At 36.4% G+C, this 8915-nt stretch overlaps 1 long non-coding RNA gene across 1 annotated transcript; it reads left to right on the top strand.

Annotated features, from left to right (window-relative positions):
- The first annotated feature begins 2796 nt into the window (after positions 1–2796).
- LOC136263850 (uncharacterized) lies at positions 2797–3425 on the top strand. The gene is made up of 3 exons (XR_010704816.1): positions 2797–2844; positions 3243–3305; positions 3358–3425. It is a non-coding gene; the product is annotated as an uncharacterized lncRNA (long non-coding RNA).
- The last annotated feature ends 5490 nt before the right edge of the window (positions 3426–8915 follow it).

Genomic DNA, 8915 nt, shown 5'->3' with positions numbered 1-8915 from the left:
ATAATTAAGTTGACTGCTTCAACAACTATGCCTTCCCTAATATTGCTGCAATTCAATAATTTATAAAATAATTATTGTGTAATGCGAGGTGTAAATGCATCAGTCATGTAAATACTTTGAATGGTGCTTGTACATTATCGTTATACACAATCAATGTGGATATTGGATATTAATCTCTCAGGTGGTGAAAAATGTCTACAGTTAGTTCTAATGGCAAGACAACCAGCATGGTAGATGATGGCTTCAACATCATTCACAAGTATCTCAGGTATCCATGGCAACTGCACTGATGGTACATAAAACTAGACAAATTTCTGGACCTTAAAGGTTCTACTGTATCATTTCTTTGCCTTTATCTTCTCTTTTAGGTAATCATCACTAAGTAGTTGCTTGGATGAAACTGTGCCATGCATGGTGAACCACTCCTGGTAAGTATTGAAATTCAACAACTGAGCCTGGTGCAAGTTTATTTATGTGGCTTTGTTTTCTTGGTGAAAAATCAAATTCTGATCCAGTCACATAATTATAAGCTTAATTATAGGCTACTGTTTTTGCTTAGGTTTTGCTACAAATTTTTCAGACATAATGTACATAGAAGGTGATATGTTTATTTCTCTTTGTTGAAATTCTTTTTTTTTTTTTTTTTTTTTTTTTTTTGCTTTGTTTTTGTAATGCACTAGCTGGTAATGACAGACTATAAAGATGTAGACTGAAGGCAAGCTACCTTTCCACCAGTTATGCAGGGTAAGCACGGCAGATTAGTATAATATATTGGCACCAATGTATAGTGGTTTTATTGGCAAAGAATTTAATTTATAACAATGGCCGATGAATTTCTACTACATCCACCAAAATACTCCAATGTGTTCCATGACTATAATGTCAGTAATAAGAAGCCCATTCACCAGATTCACAGTTTCCAATAATTATTTAATATATCCCAACCAATTACACCATCTATAATATTATGCAGTATATCGGTACCACCCATATCGCTCTACATGGTACCACCCATATCATGTCAGGTATACGTACATTCATACTGGTGTATCTATTTGGCCTGTTAGCCAACCCATCTGTGTTTTATATAGACCATTCATTAGTATTAGATATTGTACTTTATTCTTTTTGGCTATAACATAGAGTAGATATAAACTGCTGTACATCTCTACACAAACAAATTTGGAGTGATGTAATCACATTCTGTAAAGTATGATGAAAAGTTTTGTACTGCAGTTCTGTTTTTAGGATTCTGTTGAGAAGCTTCTGCTTAATTGTACTTGTTTTTGCAAGATACAGTAAGCCACTACTTATTAAATACTGTAAATAGCATCTAATTGAGTCTCTGTTGAGAGGACTGTTATAGTACACACCCAGTAATTATATGCATACTTTAATAAATTCCTTTTAAACTTATAATAACATCTATTATGTTGGTTTAAAATCAAGGACTGATGCTTTGCCAGGTCAAACAAAGACATACCATGCAGCTCAGTGCATAAACAGCCAATCAAGTCTAGTCATACTTGGAGCCATGTAGACAAGACTTGCAGGAAGGGTGCACTGTGATTACATTCCCAGATTTTCTATTGTGAAGTCTGTGAATGCAGTATAGTTCTACAATCTTGAGCTCCATATTTCGGCAGATTCTAATGTTTTATTGTGGGGCTTCTAATTGCTGTTAATTGAAGAATGGTTTTTTTTGTGAAGATTACATTCATTGTGTGTCTGACAGGTTCATAGGTTCATATCAGTTGATGAGCCTCTTCTCCTGTATGTAAGAAACCACCAGACTTTCCTCATCAATGAATGCAGTGAAATACCTCCTCAGTAACATTGTACTTTAACGATGTACACCTTATCTATGTTTGAGACCTGGTCATTATAATGAGAATTTAATTAGTCGTTTCACAGGCTGGATCAGCTCTTTTTTTCATAGATTGGTGAAAAATACATTAGCAAGAAATCAAGCTAAATCACCACAGTAAACTCTTGAACACTAGCCTTGAAGTCTTTCAAATGCTTTGATCTGCAAACATCTTTCAAAAACATAGTATGGCTGTAAATGAGCTAGTGTTTCATCAAGACCACACCCCCTACTTATATTTTGCACTCATTTTGTGCTGACTTCTGCTATATTTTTATTTATATACTGACCTACCAACCCTATACTCTTAGATTTTTTCCTGTGAAACAACTAATCAAATTTAATTGGCCTGAGGTGTTCTTATTAATGAGGTCATGAAGTACACCTTAGATCTACTAGCTAGCTATGATCACTTTAATAAAATGCCTTCAGAATTTCCACCATTTTTAGATAGTGCTTTGTCAGTAATGCTGCCACATCACGAGTACTCTGATAAGTGGGTAAAGAATATACAAACAAAAAGAGAATAAGATGAAAGTTAGTTAACCCTCTAAACACTATCCAGACAGTGAGCATTGTGAAGTACAGTGTACATCATTATGAGCCTCATAGCTATTTACTCCATACCAATTTCAAGACTGTAACTTCTAAACACTTGTACACAATTAGAGCTCAAAGTTGACAATTCAAAGGATATGAAAGTTATAGTGCATGGGTTGTATATGGCTAACAGATGTAGATCAACAACTTGTGGAGTGTCATGGAATCTAGACAAGTGCCTGTGGACCAGGAATCTGGAATTTTGTCTGACCTTAAACAGCATGACTTCACTTAGACAAAGCGTTGATCATCACTAGGGATCACACCTTATGATTAATTCCCTTCTTTCCTCCACAGAATGGAATGGGCTGGCATACTCCAAGGCAATTAAGTGTCCAACCACCATAGAACCTAAGGGCGCCCTCTCCACCAGCTTGGTGAGTACTAGCTGTTCTTGTTGTAACTTAATTGATTGTAACAATTATCTTTTAAATTGTTTGTGAAGAGTACAAAAGCCATTCTTGTTGGTAAACTTGGGTATGGACAGGTCTGTGTGCCAACCATATTTTAGTAAATACTTTATTTTGCGGAGTCTAGAGCTGAGAGTCATACATGGTCATATCCCTTTGTCATGTGGTACAGTGGAACCTAATTGTTCTAATCTGACAGTCACCCCCGTGGTGGTGGCTCAGTAAGCAGGCAGTTAACAAATTAGATGGTTTAATTTGCTAGGGGGTGGCTGTTCCTTCTCTCATGCACATATTTAAGTGGTGTGTTATAAATCAATCAACTTGTCATGTCTTATATACTATCACTGTATAATTGCACACTTTAGGTGGTGTTGAATGACATTGAGGTGACCATTAATAACATACAGAAACTGACCAAATCACTTCAGGCATGTTACCTGCTCTATTTTGTTTTGCATATGCTATAGAAACATTTTACAGGCTGAGTCTACCAAGTTGATGGTTTAAATCAATAGATCAAGTGGTGAAAGCTATAAGCTTAATTTGATGTGAGTTGTACTTTTGCTATGTGAAAATCTGTAGTCATTTTTTATCAATGTTGTTGCTTTGTTTAGAGTTGTGTTGCTGACTTGGGAAGCTCTGCAGCCTCATTCAAGGAGCTCCATGAGACTGCCATATCTTCTGTCTGTGAGCTGCCAACCACTGGTAGAAGTGTTTGGAAGTTTCAGCTACGTATGTTTTGCCTAAGGTAGCCGCCAATTTAAGTGTTCACCAAATGTTGTTACTTGTAGGAAGATTATTCCAATTACGAAGTCAATGATCCTTTATTCAAGGATTTATTTCAGGGGCTAATGTGATTTTTAATGAAGTCAAAGTATGTGTGTATTGTATGTGCATTGTGTGAGATGTGGGTTTGTTGAATGGTACATGTATTAAAAGTGTATTCATACACTCAAGACCTTGAATGAACATACATGTGGTATTTGCTCACAAAGTGTGTGTGTATTGTGTGTGTATGCGTGTGCATACATGCGTGTGTGTGTGTGCATGCGTGCGTACGTACGTGCGTGCGTGTGGCATGCGCGTGTATGGAATCGTTATAGTGTATGTGCATTGAGTATAGCATAGTGTTGGCACAATGTAGGTGCATCAGGATGAATGCATTATAGTGAAATTGTCTACAACTTTCTGTAGTGAAAGTCCACACCCAGTTAAACTCTCAAGGTTGCCATGCCAACACATTTAGGCAATCACAACAGTGGAGTTATCGAGTAGTTTGTTAGACTAAATAGTGCCACCTAATGTGATTTCATTATCTTCCATGCTGAGTACAAAACCCAGATCATCAAAGCTACTTATACTGTATATAGTTTGCTATGCTGTAATATTTACACAAGTGGATACACAATTTGTTCTAGGTGTAAGAACTATGGAGGAATTGCCCTTAACTACTAAAACTGGTATGGCTGCATGTGTAAAGAAAGATATAGAAGAGAGTTTACTGTATCATAAAAGTGCGTGTTGTGTGCATGCACATGTGTGATTCTTGGTGAGACCCACACCCAGTTACTGTTGCATGTCATTTTCATCCAGCAAGAAGCTTTACTAACGTAGCTGCAATCTACCCAGTATATTGTTAATGGGTACCTGGTGTTGACAATAAAAGATTAGAGTTGACCGAATCAACTATATTTGTGTAAAGATATAATACACATGGACCATAGCATAAATAAAGTTAAAGCAAAATTTTGGTCAGTTATAGTTTCACTTCACCTAGCAATTACATATTTGAGTGTTGATAAGCTACAGGACTATTAGTTAGAGTCAGTTTACATTCATATTGTAAGTGTACGAATTTGGTTTTTATTTGTAGTAACATTTTTTCCAATCCAATTCTGATCCAATGTTGATTGATCCAATGTCCAATCCAATCCAAATCTGATCCAATTCATTTGGAAAAAGGCAAGAGATGTTTCTCTCTGGAATTACATGGAACCAAATAATAAAACCAGAAGCCATACTGACCAGTGAAATTGGTACCATTGTTTTATACTGACACTTAATTAAGTACTACAATGTTTGTTTAAGTATTAGTAGCTGCCCGGCATTGACCAAGTGATTCAGTTGTGGATTGTATAGTGGTGTATGAGTGTTTGATGTTATCGTTCGATGCAGCATTGGTGTTAATGGTTTCATTTTGTGTTGTGAAAATTTAATACAGTCTAATGTGTAGGTGTATACAAAAGACTATAATATTCCAGATCTCTAATTATAAGTAATGTAATTATACTATAGTGTGACTGAAACAGAAGGCCTTTCACACATACATACATGCCTGTGCATCCCTTGTTAATAATTTAGTGGTGATTTAACCAGTTTACAAAGGTTTCAAAAGCCATAACTACTTTAGGTAGCCTTCTAAAGGTGGGTATTTGTATAGGCACCAGTGTGACATTGTGTGGGTGATGTTTGCCTTCTTACTAATTGCTATCACAACGAAATTGCTATTCATAGCACAACAGTAATTATGTGTACATAACAATCTGTGATATAATCATCAACCTGCGTATATGGTCAAATTAGAGATGTGTCCACACCTCATGATCATGCAGTAAGTATTGTAGTAAATACACCAGTACCTTTGTATATGGTAAGGACGTTTAGGGGTTCACTTACACTGACATTTATGGACCAACAATAGGCATGGAATGTGCAGGAAATGCTGGTGTTGAATTTACCATATCAAACCTTGAGTAAGCAGTACACTGTAAATGTCATATGATCGTCACATTTCCTAATACATTGGAAATAAGGATGGGCAATAATCGACATTGTCTAATTTTTATCAACTAGTGATAATAATTATCGTGCAATAATTGCTATAATTGAAGAATTTTGAAAAAGAATAATCATTCCTCTACAATTGGATATGCCAACAGTTTCAAATTTTGACCTGGCATTTAACTATACTGTGGAAGTATTGGGTGAAAATTGTAGGTCAGTATAGGTAAAGTTACAGCTGGTTAAAGTAAGTATGTGTGGAAGTCTGGTTTTGTCAAATTCAGTCACATATTGACATTTCTACTTGAGTTATGGTCCTTCAAACTCATAAAACTGGATGTGTGTGGAAGCCTGGTTTTGCTAAATCTGGTCACATATTGCCCATCCCTAATTGGAAATTTAATGTGTCATAGAGATTTCCTTTACCAAACATTTGACATGTTGTTAGATTTCTTTTACAATTAAGAAATTTGACATGTACATATAAGATTTCCTTAGACAAGTCACGTGACATGCTTTTTTAACTTTCCTTTGCTTTAAGAAATTCAGGTTAATATGTACATAAGTTTTCCATAGTCAAGGACATGTTAGCTTTTCTATTCATGGTATTCAGAACTTTTAGATTTCTTTATTCCATAACACATGGCATGATGTTAGCTTTCCTATTGTATATCTGGCCTGAGATTGTCACTTTGACTGCACTTTATACAGATTAAGTCTCTGTGTAACCAAGAGATGAACTCTTGGTGTAACCTGTATAGCTTTCCCTTGCTTAGAAACGTGATGCATTCAGTTCATATGACTCCAATAATTTACATTCTATCCCACCAAAGCCCTACATCAAGGTAAAAAACTGGGAGTATATATATAGTAGTTAAACCCCGGAAATGGTAGTTAAACCCCAGTGTTTGTTGTATGTATATATGCCCCTCTTGCAGGGAAGAGCGGCTTGTCCGACTGTTTAGAGGTAGCAAACAATCAATCAGTGCATATATGGAAGACAACATTATTATCTACACATTCAATTGAAAGAAGTGCAACCTGAAGGTTTACACATATAAAACTACAAGCTCAGCAAAAATTGAAGCCATATGACTACATTGTAAAACTATAGTCTTGTTCCTATCTGCCCACGTGCTTGATCACGTGAAGGGCATGTGATCGAGTGTGTGTGCATCTGGGGATGAGACTAGATTATATTATAATAGTAAAACTACAAGTTCAGCAAAACTTGAAACTGACAAGCTTGTCTAGCCTTATTGACACATTATTTGTGAACTTGACTGCTTCAAAGGGTGGGATAGAAGCCAGTTTAACCCCACCTGCACTCGTAGGATATCTAGTTATCCTACTCATGGTGGGGTTTAACTATAACTTATGAGTCAAGGACACATCATGATAATTTCATATGTACTGGATATTTCCTAAAATTGCAGGAAATATGATAACCCAGACCCACAATGAAATATTTCCTTGGTAATATAGATAGGTAAGCTGAAGCTATGTATTGTACTAATGTTGTCTATTTTCTGTTGTTTAGGAAATGTATATGTTCTGAACTGGTGGAGAAGATATGCACATCCGCACCATGTCCCCTATCTATACTGTGTTTATAGGAAATTGTGCTGGACACATGACATTTACAGACATTTCTTGGACAAAGGAAATTTGTATTTTGACACTATCTATCCTATGTACGTTGTATGCAACTATATACAGCACCTATATGCAAATCTTTACTGGCATGGATATAGAAGACCAAACTGCTTTTGGTAGCTGTAGTTGGACTTGTTAGAATTCAGATACTCTTTTGACTAAAAATTCCATAGTGCCAATGATGTGCTCTTAATTCCTGATAATGTAACATTCAAAAGCTTAACATCTATAACAAAGATAGTCTAACAAAGATATACCAGCTCAGTGCATAAACAGCTGATTACGTCTAGTAATGCTTGGAGCCATGTAGAGTACAGGTTTATATACAAAACTTGCAGCAAGGATGCACTGGGTTGTATATGGCTAACAAATGGCCAACAACATGTGGAGTGTCAGTAGAATCTAGACAAGTATACCCATGACGTTACACAGCCTGGGACCTGGAGTTCCTTCTGCAATCAATTAATATTTAAACAGCATGACTTCAAAGGGTTGATCAATACTAGAGATTGCACCTTATAATTCTCTTCTTTCCTCCACAGAATGGAGTGGTCGGCTGGTGTACTCCACCCTCTCCACCAGCTTGGTGAGTATTAACTGTACTTGTTGTAACAATTACATTTTCCTCTACTTTTACATTGTTGGTGAAGAGTATAACAAAAAGCCAATCTTGTTGGTGAACTTGGGTATGGACAGGTTTGTGTGCCCACCATGTTTTCGTAAATTGTTTATTTTGCATGCTTACAGAGAGTCATGCATGGTCCTAATTTCTCTAATCTGACAGTCACCCCCGTGGTAAATTCTCTTGGCTCATGTAGTAGTTACATAGTTAAATTAGATAATTTAATTTGCTAGGGGGTGGTTTTTCCTTCTCTCATGTGAATGTTTAAAGCAGTATGTTATAATCAATCAACTTGTCATGTCTTATGTGCTGTCATTGCATTGCACACTTTAGGTGGTGTTGAATGACATTGAGGTGACCATTAATAACACACAGAAACTGACCAAATCACTTCAGGCATGTTACCTGCTCTAGTGTGCTTTGCATATGCTATAGAAACATTAGTTGATGGCTCAAATGGGTGTATCAATCAGTAAAGCTAAACGTGACATGAGTAGTTTAGGTGTGTAAGAATCTGTGTCTGGTCATTTTTTCAATTTTGTTACTTAGGTTAGAGTTGCCTTATTCAAAGAGCTCCATGGGACTACCATATCTTCTGTCTGTGAGAAACTATTGCTGCCAAAGTTTCAATCACTGGTAAAGGTGTTTGAAAGTTTCAGCCATGTTCTGTCCAGACATGTTCCGTTCAGTCATGTTACTGCAATTATTTTGGTGATACCACCCTGTAGGTATAGCCTAGCCACAATGATGAATGATGCTCAACGTTTGTCTCATGCGGTGTGGAGCACTGCCCATTTGGCTGAATCTGTTAGCAGTAGTAAAGTCAAACTTTTGGATTTAGCAAAGGTATGTTGCTACACATCAAGAATAAGATAGTCATGAAAGATTAAAAGACTTTAAATGCATGCAGAGTTGAAAATATACAATCATGCAGTTTAGACGCAGAACGGATGCATGCAAAAATGGACATTAATCAGTA

Source organism: Dysidea avara, chromosome 8 (genome assembly GCF_963678975.1).
Source record: "Dysidea avara chromosome 8, odDysAvar1.4, whole genome shotgun sequence".
NCBI lineage: Eukaryota > Metazoa > Porifera > Demospongiae > Dictyoceratida > Dysideidae > Dysidea > Dysidea avara.
Note: the sequence above shows the minus strand (reverse complement) of the source record. Positions and strands in the feature narration are given on the sequence as shown.